This window comes from Pristiophorus japonicus, chromosome 15 (assembly GCF_044704955.1).
Source record: "Pristiophorus japonicus isolate sPriJap1 chromosome 15, sPriJap1.hap1, whole genome shotgun sequence".
Lineage (NCBI taxonomy): Eukaryota > Metazoa > Chordata > Chondrichthyes > Pristiophoridae > Pristiophorus > Pristiophorus japonicus.
In genome coordinates, this window is record NC_091991.1 from 161,140,445 (window position 1) to 161,164,479 (window position 24,035).

Sequence of the window (24,035 nt, forward strand, 5' to 3'; positions counted from 1 at the left end):
GTGCGCGCATGTGCAGTAGATCCTCGCAGCCCGAATCCCTGCAGGCTGTGTGGGAGGGGCTCGAAGCATGCTGCCCCTAGCCCTGGCCGAATGGGCTCCCCCGATGCCGCGTTCATGTGAGCAGGCCCCCAATGGCCCTAACAGCATTATTTCAGTGGCTGTGCCTATGTGTGGGCGCACGTTTTGATTTAAAGCATCTTGAATATTTTATGATAAGCTTGGGATCTTTACAGCACAACTTGCCAAAGGCATTATTGTCAACCAGCAAGTCAAAGGCAGGAGATGCTCGGCAACAGGGTTAATGTGCGTGTGGGGCACATGAAGCATTCAGAGAGCAGAGACAGCTTCATGCAGCGTGTGAAAGTGAAGGAACAGGCCAAGAGGGGGCGAGGCAAGTGGGGACCTGGCTCGAGCTGAGTTACCAAGCTGGCTGAGGCCAGAAAAGCAAACTTTGAACGAACCAAGGCAAATAAGCTACTGGCACCAACCCAATATCGGTTCGTGGCGTTATTTTGTTGACCAAATCGAATACATTTTGTGCATGTGTGTGTCTCTCTCTATCTCAAAAAATCCCCCCTCCTCCCCAGCCCCGGTTAAGATGCCGCATTCACCACCCACCATCCACAGCGCCCCCCCCCACCCCAGCCTGCCGCGTTGAGCCTTCTCCCCCCCCACCCCGTTCAGATGCCCCGTTCTCCCTCCCCTATCCCAGGCTGAAGGGACTCCCACACGGCCAGCCGCTGCCGAGTTTAGTTGAAGGTAGGATTTACTTCAGTTCTTTATTTGTTAATTTAATTATTTACTTCAGTTCTTTATTTTTTATTGAATGCTTATTACTTTTTGTGCTTTGTTTGGTGCTTGGTGGTGCTTTAAATGTAGTTACTTGCGCTAATTCCTTAACTCGAGGTAAAGTTTTTCTGTGCGGACAGAAGTGGCAACATACCCTGGCCTAAGTTAGTTTGGAGCAACTATTTGCTGGCCAAACTCGCTTAAATAGCCAAAACAGGCGTATGTGGCTGGGAACGCCCCCTTTTGAAAAAAAAACTAAACTAAAAAAAAACCTAGCTAACTCACTTACACTGGCGCAAATTAAATGGCCAGAATTGCAACTAAAAAGATACTAAAAAAAAATCAAGTTGCTCAAAAAAAAACGGTGCAACTCCTGGGGAAATTTGGGCCTCATATTTCTAAAACAGCAACAAATCACAACAGAATAATCTTAAAAACAGGTCTAAAAAGATAAAACAAAGCCAATAATTTCCTGCTGGTTGCTCCTGACCTCATAACCTGGTCTCACAAAACGGCTTACGTAGTCGTTAGTTTGCCAGTTATCCAAACTAGAGACAAACTTATCCCACCAACAACAATTAGCTTCTAATTGACCTCAGTGTGTGCCTATTTAGACCACTTCCCCAATGAACAATTCGCTTAAAGGGACAGGTCATGTTAAATGCAGATCTACCCTAATGACTAAACATCACTACCAAGGTGTAAGCCTTGGTTCAGTGGCAGCATTTTGAGTCAGAGGGTTGTGGGTTCAAGTCCCACTCCAGAGGCTTGAGCACATACCGACACAGCCTCCTTCCGTGCTGTAAATTTCTATGATTCTATGATTCTATGATTCCATGTGCTCCAGTCTCTGGAGTGAGGTTTGAACCTGCAACCTTCTGACCCACTGGCAAAAGTGCTACCACTGAGTCAAGGCAGAAACTCTTTGAATGTCAGCATGATTTCATCCGAGCCATCAGGGTGTCCTGTCGTCAAGCGTAGATCCTTCCCGAGGATGGAGGAACAAACAGAAGGAAAATCATCGCAGACATCCTTGTATGCTGCCTAGTGCACCCAGGTGTCCCTGGAGATGGAGCATGTGGTGTCTGCCGGTACGCTCATGGCCTTCTGTGACCAGTAGGCACTGGAGGGACTGAATTACTGGATTGCATCATCAGCCCCAGAAACAACATTTTCATTTGATTTGCTATATTTCATTTAAATTTGGTTTAATTTGTGGTTTGTTGGTTGTGCCCCGTTAAAAGGGGGCATTTGCTTGCTGTCTTATTGGTGATGGCACCAGTCATCAATCACCGAATTTCAACATAAGAGGTGCATGCTGCCTAGCATCCAGGTACTGAACAGTATTGCTGGTGGCATAGGTGCAGGACCAGGAGAGAGTAATCAAAAAGCAATAGGTTTTCAAACTGGAAGTCGAGAACCAATGGAGCCATTAGTGGACCCGTAGAAATCCTTGAGTATATGGGGCTAAGCATCGCACACATAGTGAACGTGATGGTGCCTCAAGAACTTTGCTTTAATTCTATGTTGGTGTCAAGCCTTGGCTCAGTGGTAGCATTATTGCCTCTGTCAGAAGGTTATGGGTTCAATCCCCACTGCAGAGATTTGAGCTCATAATCTGGGGTGGCACTTCAGTGCAATACTGAGGTAGAGGTGCTGTCTTTTGGATGAGATGTTAAACTCAGGCCCTGTTTTCCCACTCAGAGAGACATACAGCATCCCGTGGCACTATTTGAAGAAGGGCAGGGGAGGTATTCTGGTTGAACAGTGTGATAAATGGCATAGTGATGTTGATTGAGGGTTAAGGATTGGCCAGGACACTGGGGAGAACACCCCTGCTTTCTTCAACATAGTGCCATGGGATCTTTTATATCCACCTGAAAGGACAGATGGTTTAACATCTCATCCAAAAGACGGAAAGAATAGCATTCAACATCGAGCCTTATTTTTCCCAGTGCTAAACTTCAGAAAACGAGAATTACTAATAACTGTGATCAAATCTTGAAGAACATCACAAATGATCTTTATGATAGCATGCATCTAGTGTTTCCTCGCATATTTTTAGTGCTGTACCCTGAGATAGGGGAGATCAACACAATAACTACAATTATTGTGATGCTGTCCCTGCTTTGAAAAGGCATCAGTGCACACAGAGCTTTTCACTCGCTCACAACAGGCGCACCGTGCTTATTATTATGATGGTGATTGTTCCCCCCGCTCCGCTCCAGGTATATCCTGCATATTATTGGTTAATGTCGGCCATTTACACATTATATTAGTCATTATTTTCGCCCAGAAAATGTCGGATGAGGTTTTTGGCAGATCAATGCAATCACTTGTCTTGGTGTAATTTGCTATATTTATGCATTATCTGTTCCAAGAGTTTCTCTAAGCATCAAACATTTTTTTTTATAACCCATATTTTCAAAGCTTTTTAGTAAGGCTTATTTTAGACAAAGAAAATATTCACGTGAGCCTCCTTAACTCCAGTAAGAACTCACTACAGCCCTGAAGACCATAAGCTTGGTGCCAGATTTGAGGATGACTTGCTTCCACTCTAAAAGTGAGTTCTCAGGTGACTGCACAGTCCAATATGGAAATTACAGTCTCTGTTGCAGGTGGGACAGACAGTGGTTGAAGGAAGGGGTGGGTGGGACTGGTTTGCCGCACGCTCCTTCTGCTGCCTGCGCTTGATTTCTGCATGCTCTCGGCGACGAGACTCGAGGTGCTCAGCGCCCTCCCGGATGTTCTTCCTCCACTTAGGGCAGTCTTTGGCCAGGGACTCCCAGGTGTCGGTAGGAATTTATCAAAGAGGCTTTGAGGATGTTCTTGAAACATTTCCTCTGCCCACCTGAGGCTCACTTGCCATGTAGGAGTTCCGAGTAGAGCGCTTGCTTTGGGAGTCTTGTGTCGGGCATGCGGACAATGTGGCCAGCCCAACGGAGTTGGACGAGTGTCGTCAGTGCTCCAATGCTGAGGATGTTGGCTTAACTGAAAACACTGACGTTGGTGTGTCTGTCCTCCCAGGGGGATTACAGGATCTTGCGGAGACATCGTTGGTGGTATTATCACATCCCCATCTCACTAGGCACCGCTCACATTCACCTTCATCCTTGTCCAATAATACCAACGAACAGCACACAAGGGTAGGCACCTGGGTGTTTTCGCCAATGTTTATGAATAGTTTATGTTAATGTGTTGACAAACATTGAGATCTTTACTTTCAACACTTTACGTTCTAGGACAGATTTGTGTGCACCTTTTGAAGTGGCTTAGTGAGTTGCAGTGAATGGTGAGACATAAGGGTCCCCCCACAATGGTGATGAGTGTGAAAGGAATGGCTTGCGCATTGTAGAACTGCTTTATGGTGTTGGTGTGGGGTGGTGCCAACCTGGCGCATCATGTACAGGGTGTACAGCATCAAGTGAAGTAAATCTGGCCATGGTGAGGCCATCCCTGGCATCCCAGGCAGCAATGTGGTTGGATGTTGATGCCCTCTGTCCTGTGCAGCATCAGTTGATTGCAGAGAAGGTTGGGGTTGTTGTTGGTGCTGCTGGTGTGCCCAGTGCTGCTGGTGTTGGGGCTGATTGTGGTGGGATACTGCGGACCAAGTTGAAATAGTTTCAAGGGTACCGATGTTAATTTAATAGATGGCAGGTGAAGTATAGATGACAGAAGCAATCTGTAAATGTTGAGAAAGGTTGTTCCAATGAGGTGACACTGGATAGAGAGATTGCTCCAAAGACTTGCAACCTGAATAAAGCTTAATCTGTCTTCCAAATGCAGTAAGCAAGAAGTTCTGATCTTTGTAAAGTGAACAGCTGTGAGATGGGAGCTTTAATAGCACACTTGCAGCTGTCAAGTATTCAGAAGAATAATGATTGAACACCCGACCTACTTACCTGACGTGATTACCTCGTGCAAAAGCTGGAAAATGATAAGTACAGCTCAAAATGGTGTTTAAAAGCCTTTGAACACGGTATTAATGACCTCAACTGCCTCCCGACCTGCTGTCAATCAGATCAAATTTCACAGCTGACCCGCCTCCTCTCAGCGCCGCTTAAACTCCGTCCAAAACGTCTGACTATAATCTCTACACAACTCCCAGTTTTGATTGTGTAAGGTTACTATCAATTACACACATTTTCATTGTCATATTTTCATAATTAATTTGATTGTTATGTTAACTTCACATGGCTATAAAGGACAGCTTTAACCATACATAGTAGGCTGAGGCACTCTGGCAAATTTTAATTACTATGGGCTCAATTTTCCCCAAAGCTTTTTTTGGCTCAGTCGCCAGTCTCTCTCGCTCTCTCTCTCTCTTCTCTCCCTTCCCCCCCTCATAGGACCGGACTGTGTATGAGAACCGGGGACTGAGAATGGAACCGGACAGCCTCCCTGTGTGTGTGTGAACCGGGGACCGAAAATGGAACCAGACAGCCTCCTTGTGTGTGCGGGGACTGGACAGCCTTCGGGCGGGGTTGGAGATAAGTTGCTGCTCTGTGTTTTTTAATTCTTTCAGTGTGTCCAGGCATCCGCTGTGCCGCTTTCCTTACCTGCACCGATTTCCTTAACTCTAGGGAAGGTTTTTCAGGACAGGCCACATACACTGGCCTAATCAGAACTGGAGTAAGTCTCAGCTGGCCAAACTTTCCTAAATGGCCAGCATTGGCGTAGGTGGCTGGTTATGCCCCCTTTGGCTGAAAAAAAAACGGACTTAAAAAATTCATAACTAACTGAGTTACTAACTGGTGCAAACTGATTGGGGAAACTGGGGATTTTTAAGTTAGGCCAGAAAAAGCAAACTGCTCCAAAAGAAACGGCGCAAATACTGGGGAAAATTGAACCCTAGATGTTAACCCTGATGTTTGTGAAGACTCACCCAGCCCAACACTAAACATGGGATTAGCAGTCAATGGCGGAATGTCTCCAGATAACATTAACTCTTTGAGAATGAGTTTTGCTAATGTATTTTCAATAATATAGTCTGACTTTGTAACACTGTGAAAGGCATCAAATTATTTGCTTTGCTCAAAGAATTATATTTGTAAGTTTTCATTTGTTGTTGTAGAATGGTAAGTTGATCAATTGGTTTTATTTAAAGTATTATTGGGAGAGTGGGTAGATTGATGAACTAGTTGTTTGGTCCCATATATAGTATAACTGGAAGAGTAAAGATGGGATGGTGAACTGGCTGACTGATACCTGTATCATCATAGGCAGTCCCTCGAAGCGAGGATGACTTGCTACCACGCCAAAAAAGGATGAGTTCACAGGTGGTTCAATGAAGGATCTAATATTCTGGATCCTGAACTACATCCTGAAGGGTGGAAGATGCCTGTGCGTGGATTTTTCTTAACGTGTGGTGACCGTTGCACACCAACCATCAAACGGGCTTGACAGAGCTAGGTCTTGGTCCAGTGGCAAGGGTTATCCAAGACGACTGGAGACCTGCTCTGCTGCACGGGCCTAGTGCACACATATATCGCAGTGTGGGCTGGCCCGTGCTGCCCCTGGGCCCTCGCCTCTTCTGGGCCCCGAACTTACGCCTCTCCTGGGCCCCGATCACGTCCCTCTATAGTCTTTTGCCGCTCCTTTGCCCTGGTCTCGCCGCTCCTGCTGTATCTGCCCACGCTCCGATCAACGACCTGGATCTTGATGACATCACTCTTCGCTGCCGTCGCCCTCCTGCACCAGCTTGAGCTGCTCCCTGAAGTAGTATGCCTCCACGCTGCTCCCGACGCCGCTCCTTTTCTGGCCTCAACCTATCGCTAGTGTTCTCACGCAGGTCGGGGCCATCTCTCAGTGATTGTGTGTACTCCTGTATAAAGTAAAAGTGGCAAGGTACACCTGTATAAAGTAAAAGTGGCAAGGTATATAAACATTACCTTAATTCTAAGAATGTGTTACAGCCTTAAAACGCACTCGCATATAGCTTTGTTATGATGGTTGAGAATCGAGGTGAGCATTTACTGCTTGTGAAAGCAATAATCAGCATTATATATGTATGTAAACCTTACCGATATGTAAGACTTGCCACTAGGGGGCACACCTGTGGGAGACCTAAGGGAGACCTAAGGGTCACCTGTGCACCCAGGGGCAAGCAGGTATAAAAGGTGATTCACCATGCTGCTTCCTCACTCTGGAGTCTGAATAAAGAGACCAAGGTCACAACAGTTTGAGCTTACAATACAGTCCTGTGGATTTATTCTGAACATAACAATAAGGACACAGGAACAGGAGTAGGCCCACAGGCCTGTTCCGCCATTCAATGAGATCATGGCTGATCTGTGATCTAACTCTATATGCCCACCTTTGCCCCATGTCCCCCAATACCTTTGGTTAATAAATATAATCAATCTCAGATTTAAAATTAACAATTGAACCATCATCAAAAGGCTTTGGAGAGGGTACAGAAGAGATGGTTCCAGGGATGAGGAATTACAGTTACATGGATGGACTGGAGAAGCTGGGGCTGTTCTTCTTGGAGCCAAGAAAGCTAAGAGGGGATTTGATAGAGATGTTCAAAATCATGAAGGATTTAGATAGAGTAAATAAAGAGAGACTGTTTCCAGTGGCTGAAGTGTTGATAAGGAGAGGGCACAGATTTAAGGTGATTGACGATATGAGGACAAACCTTTTCAAGCAATGATGAGATTTTCAAGCAATGGTTAGGATTTTGGATGCACTGCCTGATAAGGTGGTGGATACAGATACAATAGTAGCCTTCAAAAGGGATTTGGATAAACACTTGAAGCAGAATAGTTGCAGGGATATGGGGAGAGAGCGAGGGGGACTAACTGGATTGCTCTTCGAAAGAGCCAGCGCAGCCTCGTGGGCCGAATGCATTCGATATAAATGCATGAACACATTTGTTACCAATACATTTCCAATCCCTTGCATACTGCTTAATGTGTGAAATTCCACTGTAAATTATTTTAAAACTTTTAAAGGTTGACATAGCATCAAAATATTGCGTACGGGTAGTTTTAAATGGGCACACTAACAGGACGCTACCAGGAGAAAATAAACCCCAAAAGATGGAAATGCACACTTTCCGGAGGTGACTTAACTTGCAGCTTAGACCAGTGAAAAACCTTCAAGATGTGCCAGCATTTCAATATCAGAAATTAAGTTAAAAATATAAAACGAAGACAGAAAATTCTGCAAGTTCTTAGTAGATTGATCTGCATCAAAAAGGAAGATGCATGTCTTCTACTGGAGGCCTGAAATTTTTACCCTTGCTCTTTCCTCTTTCCAGAGGCTGTGGGCCCGAAATTCATCGTCCCCGAAGGGACGGCTACCACATAGTTTGGGCGGTCGATCAAAAAAATCAGGTACTTTTCCCTCCCCGAGCCAGATTCAGCTCGGGGAGGAGTTCAGCGGTGTTCACTTCCGCCAGAAACGGCGCGGTGAACCACTGCAAAGGAGGGTTTCCAGCGGTGAGCTCTGCAGCATGCAGGCCACTGGAATGGGATTACCACAGCCACATTCACCGAGGGAAGGGTAGGACTTTTCCCCAGCAGTGCCCCGCGAGGTTTTCGATGCAGTGCTCGAATGCCACACCGCTGGGGCCCTTTGGTAGGTAAATAGTTTTATGACTTATTATTGGTTTTATCGCATTTCCAGCATCTGCTGTATTTATCTTTTCATATAGTTTCATTAATTGTTTTGGCTTCATTAAAACTGCTGAGTGCTGCTCAGAAGTTGGCACATACCCCTGTATTTTTGTACAACTTTCGGGTCTTTAGTGGAGTCCTGTGGGCTGCAGAGACCTGCTTGGCAGGGTTCACCCTGAGGATGGGAGCAGTGTTGGGAGGTTGACACCTGGTACACCTGGTCAGAAGCAGGGCGGCACACAGGAGAAGGGATCGCCATCAGCACCGTGCAGAAACACAGCGGGCAAGGGAGGCAGCAGCCATGATTCATTCATTCTGCACAAGACCAGTGTGCCCACTGTCTTCACCGGCCCAAATCAGGATTGCAGTTGGCTGCTTGGGGACAAGGGATATCCCCTGTCCACTTGGCTGCTCACTCCAGGACAGTGCCAGAGCATGCATACAATGACGCTCATTGTGCCACCAGGTGCATCATCGAGCAGTGCATAGGCATCCTAAAGCAGAGGTTCCGGTGCCTGGACCGCTCTGGTGGCACCTTGCAGTACTCTCCTCAATGGGTCTCCATCATCGTCCTCGACTGCTGCATGCTGCACAACCTGGCCATCATGAGGGCACAGCTGCTGGGGGTCGAGCCAGCAGTACCACCTGAGGAGGCTAAGGCGCAGGAGGAGGAGGAGGAGGAGGAGGTGGTGCAGGAGGAGGAGAAGGAGGAGGAGGATCCTCGTCGCCCCAGAGCTAGGAGGCGTCGACCCGTCGCCACCCTAGAAGGGCCGGGTGCAGACTGGCCAGCACCCTCCTGGGAGGGTGGGTCCTCACAGATATGGAGGTGCCTGACACCTCCCCTGCAATCTCCCCACGTCAGGAAACATTCTTCTTCTGTCCTCCACACCGTCCATCAGTGCCTCCAGCTCCATATCAGTGAACCTGTTGGCTCTCCTTGCACCTCTTGCACCAGCCATCCTTCCAAACTCCTCTCCCCCCTCAGGGCCTTACTGCAAACCCTGCCCTTTAAAAAGACCAGGGAGCAGCTGGCTCATTAGAAACCCTTACCTGTATGCTGAATTTCTCAGTGGTGATAACGCTCAAATTAAGACAGCCACACCGCTGAAAAATCCACTTTGGAAGGGTTCATTAGCGCTGGAACCCATTTGTTCACTTTTGCAGCTGAATATGGGGTGGACCAGCCACTCAAAAATGTTGCCGCTAATGGCCTCAAAAAGGTGGGGAGAGCACCAGCTTTCCAGCGGTACTGAATTTCGGGCCCTGTGTATCTGCAGCATTTTCTGCTTTTATTTTAGATTTCCAGCATGCACAGTTCAAAGTGTATGCTGTGTATTTGTTTGGAATAATAACGTACTTATGATCAGCACGGAGCGTTTCCTGAGTTTGTTGCAGTCTGCTGTTATCTAGCTGCAATATTGTTATTGAACGTGGAGACTCCAATGCCATTGATATCAATTCTAAAAAATCATTTTAGTCTTCATGTTACTTCAGGAAATTAAACATTTTATTTCAATGATTGTTACCTCACCTAAATTCATAAGCCCCCCACTCCCCAGGCTGGAAGTAACTTTGTTCCATTTTATTTCTTAGTCTTGTTCAAGATAGTTTACACACTAATAGACACCTGATGGTTGGAGCACTGTGTTGTCTGAAGTGCTACCTTTTGAATAAGGAGAAAGCATATGTGTTAAATGGTAACATTTAAAAAGGAATAGAGGAGTTCGAGGAGTTCAGATGCACAAATCTTTAACAATGGGAGGACAAGTTGATCATTGTGTTTTTTAAAAAGGCCCATGGGATCCTAAGTTTTATAAATGGGAGCTTTTTAAATTCATTAGATTAGAGAGGGTTAAGATGAGATCTACTCGAGATGCTCAAAATTATGAGAGGCAAACTAAATCAGGAAAAATTATTTGCGCTGATTGCTGAGTTGGTAATGAGAGTATAACTCTAAGACCATCACCAAAGGGAAAGGTTTGAAGGAATGTTTTTATGCAGAGGGTTTTTCGGACATGCAGTGCCCAGTCAGAAACAGTGGTGGAGTCTACAACAGCATTTAAAAAGGGAAGCAAATAAATAATTTTAAAAATAACAATTTAAAAGGGTCTGTGAAAAAGGCAGGTGAATGGGAGTCAGTGGATATGTCTCTCAGAGAGCTGGCACTGGCACGATGGGCCAAATGACCTTCTCTGCTGTAACATTCTACCATTCTATGCCTATTCTAATGGTTCAGATGGATGTTCTCAAGTTCCCAGGATTCTCTTTACAGAATTTTCCAAGTGCCTTAGCCAACATTCTTCCCTCAACCAACACCACCAAAATTAATTTGCTCATTCATCTTTTTGCTGTACACAAAACTGTTGAAGTGTTTGCCTACAGTCACTGTTGTTCAAAGTAATTCATTGCATATTAAACACCTTTAAATATTTCTGAGAGATATAATCAGGCAATTCTTTGGGGGAGATGTATGTATACAGTTATCCGAGTGGGTAGTGGGCTACGAGTTCTAACGAAAGGTCATCGACCTGCTCCAGTTCTGAGGAAGGGTCATCGATGTCATTGTATTCAACTGTCATTGTAATCCATGTATAAACTGACCTAAGTTGTACACCGTGAGAACACTGACCACTAGGTGGTGAACTTGTGGGAGACACTCCTAACCTGGACTTTCAGGTATAAAAGGGCAAGCTCCACCCACCTTCATCACTTCAGTGCTGGAATAAAGTTTACTGGTCACAGAGTGACCCTCTCTCAAGTATGGGCCTCGTGTGTATTTGTACTGTATAGTAAGGACATAGCAGTCGACCTGAAACGTTAACTCTGTTTCTCTCTCCACAGATGCTGCCTGACCTGCTGAGTGTTCGTGGCATTCTCTGCTTTTATTGTGGGCAGTGGACTAAGCCTCCCCAAAGGTGTCAGTGTAGTGTCCATGCCAGCAGTGGGACTGGGCCTAACTTAACTGAATCCAACAAGCATCTAGTGCAAAACGCACTCGCCAATCTGGAGGGGTGGCCAGTTCTGTAGGGTCTGTAGGAGCTCCTTAAAGGGGAGGGGAGGGAGCACTGTGAGTGAAAGGGAGCAGGGGGTTATATTGGCTGGGAATTTTTTTTGCAGCACTAAGCAGATGAAATAAGGCACAAAATCCACAAGTGACTGCAATGAAAATGAGTGGCAGACCCGCTTCCAGCTTTCTCTGGCTACAGCTAAGGATCCCTTCAAAGTATTCTTTAAAAATCTGCCTCCCATCTTCTACTGCCCAGCTTTGGTGATCAGTATCAGGAACTGGTGATAGCAACACGGGCAAGTGTTGTGTATGTGTAAATAACTGACAAACTGAGCCAGGAGAAAAGTAACTTAAACCGTGCGCTTTATAACAGCTCCCAAAATGGAGTCTCAAGCCAGCATGAACCAGAATGAATGCAGCACTTGTGAATAGCTCCTGCAGGGTCCTAATACCCGTCCGGTGAACTGTAACAAATAAACAGAGCATGGACACAACAGCAAGGACAAAAAATGGCTTTTGGGGTCGTGACAACGCCATTTGCATTTAGTCACAAGGCTCCTGCCTGTTTCTGGTGGGACGTCCAGCCGCTTAGATCGAGCCCAAAAATCAGAACAGGCAGACAATAAGTGGTGGATTGGCGCTACAATTCAGCTTGCAGTTCTGCTCCCGCTATCGCCAAGCTTTTATCACAAATGGGGCCCGAGGCACACCAAATCCACTCCTTTTCCTGTTATAACCTTAGTGCACATGTTACATGAATTTCAATGCTGCCGTCACTAAGCCGTAAGTACGGCACAAACCCCATTTGCACACGTATGGCGGCGGATTGGGAGCAGCTCCGAGGAAATTTCCATCATGATGTTCATGTTTCTTGGCCCTGGTGAGATGATAACGTTGAGAGAATTGCTGCTTGAGGCATCTGCATTTGCCTACAAAACAACAGCGATTGCAGTTCCAAAGTAAATCATTGCATGTACAGTAATATGGGGCACACTGCAGCTGTGTATATCAATGCAAGTTCCTTTTCTTTCAGCGAGTGCCATGTATATCTTCAGCTGTCTTCACTGATCTGAATCTCACTGCATTAATGGAATCCATGCTGGCGATAAATGAGAAAAGCTTTTACTGATGTCAGTTAAGCTGCTTTTATTGATATTAAAGTCAATAGAAATCTTTATCTGACTGCTGCCTTGATTGATTGTTTCACATCTAACCAGCAGTGTTAGCTGAATTCTCCTACACTTCCAGTACCCCATACTTCAACTCACCATTTCTACTGAAGCATTTCATCATAACCAATAACCTGCGTATAACTGTGTAAGATCCTGATGTATCTTTTACTCTGCACGCTTACCTTCAGTTCTGTGTTGCAAACGGTGCTTGGATTTTTGATCAGTTGTTACTGCTGATGGTCTGCCGTGCCGTGCCATGCCGTGCCGTGCTGTACAGTGTTTTAGGGCGGGACAATGGATTAGATTTAGAATCGAGCACAGCAAAACCCTTTTATGATCTGCTTAAGATCTGCCAAAAACTGAAGGATTTTTATACCTTACCTGGATTATGATGATTTCCATATTAAATGAAAAAATAATCCCATCTTTAAACCAACAATATTTCATCATCATAGGCAGTCCCTCGGGATCGAGGAAGACTTGCTTTCACTCTTAGCGTGAGTTCTTAGGTGGCTGTATAGTCCAATACGAGGACCACATTTTCTGTCACAATATTTACCTGAAGGTGAATGAAGGCTCAAGTCTGCATTATCTTCTCAAGCTAAAGTTAGTGGAAGTGCCCATCAGTCTCAACTTCCTGCCTCTTCGGACCCTGAATTGTGCTTAACATTTGGATCGTTAGTTTGTAAGAAACAAACAGAATTGCACTATATATTTATCCTGAAATTAAAACCACTGTAACCTGACTAACAAAGAACACTGTGAAAGATGGGGACTGATCTCAATTTATATTTCAGTCTGATAAATATAGATCACTTCAACATTTCAATGGGCTAGACCTTGACTTAATGTAAAATAGGTGATAGCGAATTGGCTGCCTGTTTTTCTAATTTGTTCCTGGGACATGGGAGTCGCTGGCAAGGCCAGCATTTATTGCCCATCCCTAGTTGCCCTTGAGAAGATGGTGATGAGCCGCCTTCTTGAATGACTGCAGTCCTTATCCAAAGCCAAGTGGCTAGGTCGATGATGCGTGGGCCGCCTGGTTTTATTCTTATTATTGTTTTTTGTAGCGGGTTGTTACAACTGAGTGGCAGTTAAGAGTCAGCTACGTTGCTGTGGATCTGGAGTCAAGTGGGCCAGACCGGATAAGGACGGCAGATTTCCTTTCCTAAAGGACATTAGTAAACCAGATGGGTTTTTACGACAATCCGATAGTTTCATGAGTACCATTACTGACACTAGTATTTTTTTTAATTCCAGATTTATTTAATTAATGAACCCTTAGCTGCCATGGTGGGATTTGAACTCACATCTCCTGATCATTAATCCATGAGCATAACCACGTTTTACATCCCTCTATATTTTTTATTTCAGTTGGCTTCAATGGAAATATAAAATGGAGAGAAAGATAAAGTGGGCTGACGGCTCGCTAACACCCCTTTTACACTATCACACAAAGTCCTGATCTACTCCAATAAGTCTATAGCAAGCAATTTTATGCAAAAACCATACAAAACTCAATCAATCACTAAATTATACATTAAGTATCAGCTGATGAAAGCACCAAGCTCAGCTATTCAGACATTATTTGATGCAATGCTCTGTTAATTTTATAATGGCATAGCCATTTTTAAATTAGAAACATAGAAACATAGAAAATGGTGCAGGAGTAGGCCATTCGGCCCTTCGAGCCTGCACCGCCATTCAATGAGTTCATGGCTGATCATGCAACTTCAGTACCCCATTCCTGCTTTCTCGCCATGCCCCTTGATTCCCCCTAGTAGTAAGGACTTCATCTAACTCCTTTTTGAATATATTTAGTGAATTGGCCTCAACAACTTTCTGTGGTAGAGAATTCCACAGGTTCACCATTCTCTGGGTGAAGAAGTTTCTCCTCATCTCGGTCCTAAATGGCTTACCCCTTATCCTTAGACTGTGACCCCTGGTTCTGGACTTCCCCAACATTGGGAACATTCTTCCAGCATCTAACCTGTCTAAACCCATCAGAATTTTAAACATTTCGATGAGATCTCTTCTCATTCTTCTGAACTCCAGTGAATACAAGCCCTGTTGATCCAGTCTTTCTTGATAGGTCAGTCCCGCCATCCCGGGAATCAGTCTGCTGAACCTTCGCTGCACTCCTTCAATAGCAAGAATGTCCTTCCTCAAGTTAGGAGACCATAACTGTACACAATACTTCAGGTGTGGCCTCACCAAGGCCCTGTACAACTGTAGTAACACCTCCCTGCCCCTGTACTCAAATCCCCTCGCTATGAAGGCCAACATGCCATTTGCTTTCTTAACCGCCTGCTGTACCTGCATGCCAACCTTCAATGACTGATGTACCATGACACCCAGGTCTCGTTGCACCTCCCCTTTTCCTAATCTGTCACCATTCAGATAATAGTCTGTCTCTCTGTTTTTACCACCAAAGTGGATAACCTCACATTTATCCATATTATACTTCATCTGCCATGCATTTGCCCACTCACCTAACCTATCCAAGTCACTCTGCAGCCTCATAGCATCCTCCTCGCAGCTCACACTGCCACCCAACTTAGTGTCATCCGCAAATTTGGCGATACTACATTTAATCCCCTCATCTAAATCATTAATGTACAATGTAAACAGCTGGGACCCCAGCACAGAACCTTGCGGTACCTCACAAGTCACTGCCTGCCATTCTGAAAAGTACCCATGTACTCTTACTCTTTGCTTCCTGTCTGACAACCAGTTCTCAATCCACGTAAGCACACTACCCCCAATCCCATGTACTTTAACTTTGCACGTTAATCTCTTGTGTGGGACCTTGTCGAAAGCCCTCTGAAAGTCCAAATACACCACATCAACTGGTTCTCCCTTGTCCACTCTACTGGAAACATCCTCAAAAAATTCCAGAAGATTTGTCAAGCATGATTTCCCTTTCACAAATCCATGCTGACTTGGACCTATCATGTCACCTCTTTCCAAATGCGCTGCTATGACATCCTTAATAATTGTTTCCATCATTTTACCCACTACTGATGTCAGGCTGACCGGTCTATAATTCCCTGTTTTCTCTCTCCTTCCTTTTTTAAAAAGTGGAGTTACATTGGCTACCCTCCACTCCATAGGAACTGATCCAGAGTCTATGGAATGTTGGAAAATGACTGTCAATGCATCCATTATTTCCAAGGCCACCTCCTTAAGTACTCTGGAATGCAGCCCATCAGGCCCTGGGGATTTATCGGCATTCAATCCCATCAATTTCCCCAACACAATTTCCCGACTAATAAGGATTTTCCTCAGTTCCTCCTTCTTACTAGACCCTCTGACCCCTTTTATATCCGGAAGGTTGTTTGTGCCCTCCTTAGTGAATACTGAACCAAAGTACTTGTTCAATTGGTCTGCCATTTCTTGGTTCCCCGTTATGACTTCCCCTGATTCTGACTGCAGGGGACCTACGTTTGTCTTTACTAACCTTTTTCTCTTTACATATCTATAGAAACTTTTGCAGTCCATCTTAATGTTGCCTGCAAGCTTCCTCTCGTACTCTATTTTCCCTGCCCTAATCAAACCGTTTGTCCCCCTCTGCTGAGTTCTAAATTTCTCCCAGTCCCCGGGTTCACTGCTATTTCTGGCCAATTTGTATGCCACTTCCTTCGCTTTAATACTATCTCTGATTTCCCTTGATAGCCACAGTTGAGCCACCTTCCCTTTTTATTTTTACGCCAGACAGGGATGTACAATTGTTGTAGTTCATCCATGCGGTCTCTAAATGTCTGCCATTGCCCATCCACAGTCAACCCCTTAAGTAACATTCGCCAATCTATCCTAGCCAATTCACGCCTCAAAACTTCAAAGTTACCCTTCTTTAAGTTCTGGACCATGGTCTCTGAATTAACTGTTTCATTCTCCATCCTAATGTAGAATTCCATCATATTATGGTCATTCGTACCCAAGGGGCCTCGCACAACGAGATTGCTAATTAATCCTCTCTCATTAAACAACACCCAGTCTAAGATGGCCTCCCCCCTAGTTGGTTCCTCGACATATTGGTCTAGAAAACCATCCCTTATGCACTCCAGGAAATCGTCCTCCACCGTATTGCTTCCAGTTTGGTTAGCCCAATCTATATGTATATTAAAGTCACCCATGATAACTGCTGCACTTTTATTGCATGCAGCCCTAATTTCCTGTTTGATGCCCTCCCCAACATCACCACTACTGTTTGGAGATCTGTGCACAACTCCCACTAACGTTTTTTGCCCTTTGGTGTTCTGCAGCTCTACCCATATAGATTCCACATCATCCAAGCTAATGTCCTTCCTAACTATTGCATTAATCTCCTCTTTAACCAGCAATGCTACTCCACCTCCTTTTCCTTTTATTCTATCCTTCCTGAATGTTGAATACCCATGGATGTTAAGTTCACAGCCCTGATCATCCTGGAGCCACGTCTCTGTAATCCCAATCACATCATATCCGTTAACATCTAATTGCACAGTTAATTCATCCACCTTATTACGGATACTCATTGCATTAAGACACAAAGCCTTCAGGCTTGTTTTTGTTAACACCCTTTGTCTTTTTAGTATTATGATGTAGTGTGGCCCTTTTTGTTTCTTGCCTTTGTTTACTCGGCCTTCCACTATTGCTTTTTACCTTTCTACCATCTGTTTCTGACTCCATATTACTTCGCCCTGTCTCGCTGCATAGGTTCCCATCCTCCTGCCATATTAGTTTAAACATTCCCGAACTGCATTAGCAAATGTTACCCCTGGGATATCAGTTCCAGTCCTGCCCAAGTGCAGACCGTCCCTTTTGTACAGGTCCCACTTCCCCTAGAACTGGTTCCAATGTCCCAGGAATTTGAATCCCTCCCTCTTGCACCACTGCTCAAGCCACGTATTTATTCTAACTATCCTGCTCCCTCTACTCTGATTAGCACGTGGCACTAGTAGCAATCCAGCGATTACTACCTTTGAGGTCCTACTTTTTAATTTAACTCCTAGCTCCCTAAGTTCAGCTTGTAGGACCTCTTCCCGCTTCTTACCTATATCGTCGGTACCTACATGTACCACGACAACTGGCTGTTCACCCTTCCTCTCCAGAATGCTCTGCAGCCGCTCCGAGACATCCTTAACCCTTGCACCAGGGAGGCAACATACCATCCTGGAGTCTCGGTTGCAGCCGCAGAAACTCCTATCTATTCCCCTTACAATAGAATCCCCTATCACTATAGCTCTCCCACTCTTTTTCCCACCCTTCTGTGCAGCAGAGCCACCCACGGTGCCATGAACCTGGCTGCCGTTGCCTTCTCCTGGTAAGTCATCTCCCACAACAGTATCCAAAATGGTATATCTGTTTTGGAGGGAGATGACCGCAGGGTACTCCTGAACTACCTTCCTGCTCTTGCCTTGTCTCTTGGTCACCCATTCACTATCTGTCCTAACCCTTACCTGCGGTGTGACCAACTCACTAAATGTGCTATCCACAACATTCTCAGCATCGCGCATGCTCCACAGTGAGTCCATCCACAGCTCCAGTGCTGTCATACGGTCTGTCAGGAACTGCAGCTGGACACACTTCCCGCACACATAGTAGTCAGGGACACTGCAAGCATGCCTGACTTCCCACATAGCACAGGAGGAGCATGACACGGGTCCAAGCTCTCCTACCATGACTTAACCCTTAAATTAATTTACTTTCTACAATTTACTTAAACACCAAACAGCTACTTATTGGTTGGCTGCCAATTAAACCAATCTAAAAGTCAGTCCAAAAGAGAGTTATACTTACCAGTCGAACAGCCAACCACTTACCAGCTTGGCTGTGGCGTCACCTCTCGATTTCGCTCCCCTCTATCTTTGTCTGCAACTGGTTGGGCTGGTCTCTGGGCCTTTGTCTCCTACTCTCGCACTCCTTATCAGCCAATCTAGTGTCAGCACTGGTAGGAAAAACAAGACAAAACAGCACCTGCCACCCCCGCTTGCCCGAACTCACCCACTTACCAAACTCACGAATGCCACTCAATGCTGCTGCACTCCGTGTTCTGCACGAGCTGCCTCTTTTTAAACTGTATCTAGGTCAGATGACTCACTACTGGTCAGTCGTTTACAGAACTGGTTTTAACTAGCTGCTAATTGCCTCCTACTGGAGAGTTACCTTGTTTTTCTCTGCCTAAACCTGAAAGATTCCCAACTATTTAACTTTTCCCCTTTAAATTAAACTGCTACTTACTTAGAAGCTACTGGCAATTGCCACTAACAATTTACTCTTGCCTCCAAATGGTTTAAAGAGAATAACCCTTAAAACTCACCCACTTACCAAACTCACAAATGCCACTCTATGCTGTTGCACTCCATGCTCTCATGACCTCAGGAAATCTCAAAGTGCTTTACAGCAAATTAAGTACTTTTTGAAGTGTAGCCACTGTTGTAATGTAGGAAATGAGGTAGCCATTTTGCGCACAGCAAGCTCCCACAAACAACAATGAGAGACACAACCAGATCATTTGTTTTAGTGATGCTGGTTGTGGGATAAATATTGCCCAGGATACAGGGAGAACCCCTCTGTTCTTTTTTGAATAGTGCCATGGGATATTTTACATCCCCTGTTGGATTTTTGGTGCCAATATCTTACTGGTGATGGGTGGAGAGATTAGCAACATAGTGAAGGCTTGAATGTATCAGTCACGTTGGAAGGTTGTTTTTGGACACTTTTCTCCTTTCCTGAAGGCACCAACAAATGCTTCCAGCAAGGGACTATCAACAAAAGCAGACATTGATGATGACATCCAACTCCGCCTCCAGTGTGTCAGTGCAGCCTTCGGACGCCTGAGGAAAAGAGTGTTTGAAGATCAGTCCCGCAAAACTGTCACCAAGCTCATGGTCTACAAGGCCATAGTAATACCCGCCCTCCTGTATGGCTCAGAGACGTGGACCATGTACAGTAGACACCTCAAGTCGCTGGAGAAATACCATCAGCGATGTCTCCGCAAGATCCTGCAAATCTCCTGGGAGGACAGACGCACAAACATTAGCGTCCTCATCCAGGCCAACATCCCCAGCATTGAAGCACTGACCACACTTGATCAGCTCCGCTGGGCAGGCCACATAGTCCGCATGCCAGGCACGAGACTCCCAAAGTAAGCGCTCTACTCGGAACTCGTCCACGGCAAACGCGCCAAAGGCGGGCTGAGGAAACGTTACAAGGACATGCTCAAAGCCTCCTTGATAAAGTGCGACATCCCCACTGACACCTGGGAGTCCTTGGCCATAGACTGCCCTAAGTGGAGGAATTGCATTCGGGAGGGCGCTGAGCTCCTCGAGTATCGTCGCCGAGAGCATGCAGAAATCAAGCGCAGGCAGCGGAAGGAGCATACGGCAAACCAGGCTCCCTGCCCACCCTTTCCCTCAACCACTATCTGTCCCACCTGTGACAGGGACTGTGGTTCTCGTATTGGACTGTACAGCCACCTAAGAAATCATGCTAAGAGTGGAAGCAAGTCTTCTTCAATTCCGAGGGACTGCCTATGATGATGATGATTGGATAATGCTCAGGTGTAGTTGTCCTGGCTGTATTTTCATCTCCCTAGTCCAGGAATGCTGAACTTCTTCGTAGTGCCACCTATCCCTTCCTGCATGAGATCAACTAATTCAGCATAAACCAGAAATTGTTCCTGGGACCTTCTAGGCCTGTATATCTGATGGGGGTACAGAAGTCTAGTGAGGTGAATGTTAGCCCGCCGGTCCCTCAAGCTTCCCCCCCCCCCCACCCCCCCATCATCAGACCACCATCAGACCCCTCCCCCACACAAAAGCCCCCGGGGTCAGGGATTGGAACTATCTGATCCTGCAGATTGCTCCGGAGTCCTCCCCATTCAACTAAAAGCTAAGCCTGTCAATTAGGCTAACTTACGGGTGGGGAACCTGTCAAGAGAAAAAGACGTACATCGTGAAGTTAAAATTCGACAGCATGCAGGGGAACCCGGAATTCCGCATCCCCCTGCTCACGTAACCCGCCTCTGCCAATATCCGGGCTTATATTACTGCAATAGTAATCCAGAGGCCTCGACTAATAATAATCCAGAAAACGTAAATTCAAATACCGCTATAGAAGCTTGAGAAGTCTATTGAGTTTTTTTCAACCTGGACATAAAATTCTGGTTTCAGTAGATGTGACCAGCTATTGGATTGTTGTTAAAAAAACAAACAACTGGTTCACTAATATCCTTTAGAGAACGAAACCTGCCATATTTATCCGGTCTGGCCTATATGTGACTCCAGTCCCACTCCAACATGGTTGACTCTTACCTGACCTGTGAAGTGGCCGAGCACGTCACTCACTTGTATCAAACCACAACCAGTGGTTCAAGAAGGCGGCTCACTGTCAGTTTTCCAGGGAAACTAAGGACAACCAGTGTAAATAGAAAGAAAGAAAGACTTGCATTTATATAGCACCTTTTACGACTACCGGATGTCTCAAAGCGCTTTACAGTCAATGGCGTACATTTGGAGTGTAGTCACTGTTGTAATGTGGTAAACGCGGCAGCCAATTTGCGCACAGCAAGCTCCCACAAACAGCAATGTGATAATGATCAGATAATCTGTTTTTGTTATGTTGATTGAGGGATAAATATTGGCCAGGACACCGGAGATAACTCCGCTACTCTTCTTCGAAATAGTGCCGTGGGATCTTTTGTGTCCTCCTGAGTTTGGCAGATGGGGCCTCGGTTTAATGTCTCATCCGAAAGACGGCACCTCTGACAGTGCAGCACTTCCTCAGCACTGCACTGGAGTGTCAGCCTAGATTTATGTGCTCAAGTCCCTAATTAAAGTATAGAGAGACAATGGGGGCAACTTTCACCCTGTGGCTCGAATAGAACCCATTGCATGGAAATCGAAATCGGGCAGGCTCTGCAACGGGCGGGTGATCTGTTCCACCAATCTACCGCCCAAACGGTGAAAATTACCAATATGTGCAGGTGGAAACAAACGTCGAGGTCCTTTATTTGCTACCGGAGCAGTGGGGTTATAGTTGTAACAATATTTAATTTGACTTATTTTTATATGTAATTTTAGTTATAAAATAATTTCAGTTTAGCTAACAGTTTTTGGGCGGAATATTGAATAAATACACACAAACTCCACACTTCATCCTGTATATGTGGATATTGAGCTCTGGCTTATTATGACTTCTTATGTAGAAGCTGCAGATGAATTATCAGACAGAATTGTGTAATCCCAAGCAGGCTGCCCTCTCTCACCAACTCACAAATTAAAAGGCTGACATGTGTCATATGTCCAGCAAGTTACATCGGGGAAAAGTGAGTTGTCTAATAACTGTGGAATTTAGTACCGAGGAGTAACATAAAGGCAAACCATTCTAAGTCTCTCAATTAAAATTGAAAGCACTGCACTGTTGAATGCTATAAAGGCAGATCTAGAAGAGCAAGAAATGTTAATTGAAAATTTGAAATGCCGCAAATGCTGATTGTGTTTTAAGTGTGAGTTGCCCAGAAGGGCGATTGGAGGCAGGGCAGTGGGCTTAGTTAAGATGTTATACTGAAGAAGAGGCCAGTGTTCTGAAAGGATGAGATTAAATGAGCCCCGGGCATTCTTTATTTGAAATGGAAACTTGTGAACACTTTCATTTCAAGATTCCTGCTCATTCTGTTGCAGCAGTGGTCATAAAACTTCATGTTGAAAATGTGCACACATGTGCTGGCCAAAACAGAGAATTTTGATAAAGTGATTTTACACGGGCAAACTAATTTTAATTTGAGTTGATATTAAATTTTTATCTGTAATTCTAGTCTTGTTGTTTTTGTTCATAATTTTAGTTGATGCTTTGATTACAGTTAACAAAATGTATTTTTAATTAATGACTTTCCTTCTTTTAATCACTCCGTAAAACCAACCTCTTTGACCAAGCCTTTCAGCACCTGTCCTAATATCTCCATATGTAGCTTAGCGCCAAACTTTATTTGATAATGCTCCTGTGAAGCAACTTGGGACATTTTATAATGTTAATGGTGCTATATAAATGCAAGTTGTTGTTGTTGTTGTTGTGATATCACTATTCTTATATGATGCTGGTATAATTACAGGTAAGTTATCACTGTAATATTGTACTGTCTTGAAATATGCCTTGAAATATCAATAATGCAGAAGACTGATGTAATACTTGGTGAGCTCTTGGTGTCATCATCATCATCATAGGCAGCCCCTCGGAATCGAGGAAGACTTGCTTCCACTCCTGAATTGAGTTCTTTGGTGGCTGAACGGTCCAATTCGAGAGCCACAGACTCTGACATAAGTGGGACAGGTAGTCATTGAGGGAAGCGGTGGGTGGGACTGGTTTGCTGCACGCTCTTTCCGCTGCCTGCGCTTGGTTTCTGCATGCCCTCGGCGTTGAGACTCGAGGTGCTCAGTGCCCTCTCGGAAGCACTTCATCCACTTAGGACGGTCTTCGGCCAGGGATTCCCAGGTGTCAGTAGGGATGTCGCACTTTATCAGGGAGGCTTTGAGGGTGTCCTTGTAGCATTTCCACTGTCCACCTTTGGCTCATTTCCCATGAGGGAGCTCCGAGTAGAGCACTTGCTTTGGAGCTGATCGAGTGTGAGAAGGGGAATATCATTGGGTTTATTTTGACACCAATATCTATCAAAGTATTCTAAAAGGGTCACTACTTAACCTCTGTCACTGTCAAATCTTCTTGATTCCTCAATATCAGCAAGTGGTTCAGTGGGTAGCACTCTTGCCTCTGAGTCAAAAAGTTGTGTGCTCAAGTCCCACTCCAGAGACTTGCATGCAAAAATCTAGGCTGACATTTCAATGCTGCACTGTCGGAGGTGCTGTCTTTCAGATAAGATGTTAAACCAAGGCCCTGTCTGCTCCCTCATGTGGATGTAAAAGTTCCCATGGCACTATTTTGACGAAGAGCAATGTCCTGGCCAATATTTAGCCCTCAACCAACATCACTAAAACAGATGAGCTGGTCATTATCACATTGCTATTTGTGAACTTTTTATTCATTCATGGGATGGGATGTGGGCGTTGCAGGCAAGGCCAACATTTATTGCCTATCCATAATTGCCCTTGAGAAGGTGAGCCACCTTCTTGAACAGTAGTGGGCAGTAAAGAGTCAACCACATTGCTGTGGGTCTGGAATCACATAAAGGCCAGACCAGGTAAGGACAGCAGATTTTCTTCCCTAAAGGGAAGACATGAACCACATGGGTTTTTACAACAATCCGGTAGTTTCATGGGCACCATTACTAATACTAGCTTTTTATTCCAGATTTATTTCAATAACTGAATTTAAATTCCCCAGCTGCCGTGTTGGGATTTTAACTCATGTCCCCGCATTATTAATCCAGGCCTCTGGATTACTAGTTCAGTAACATAACCACTATGCTACCATACCCCTTGCTGTGTGCAAATTGACTGCCACGTTTCC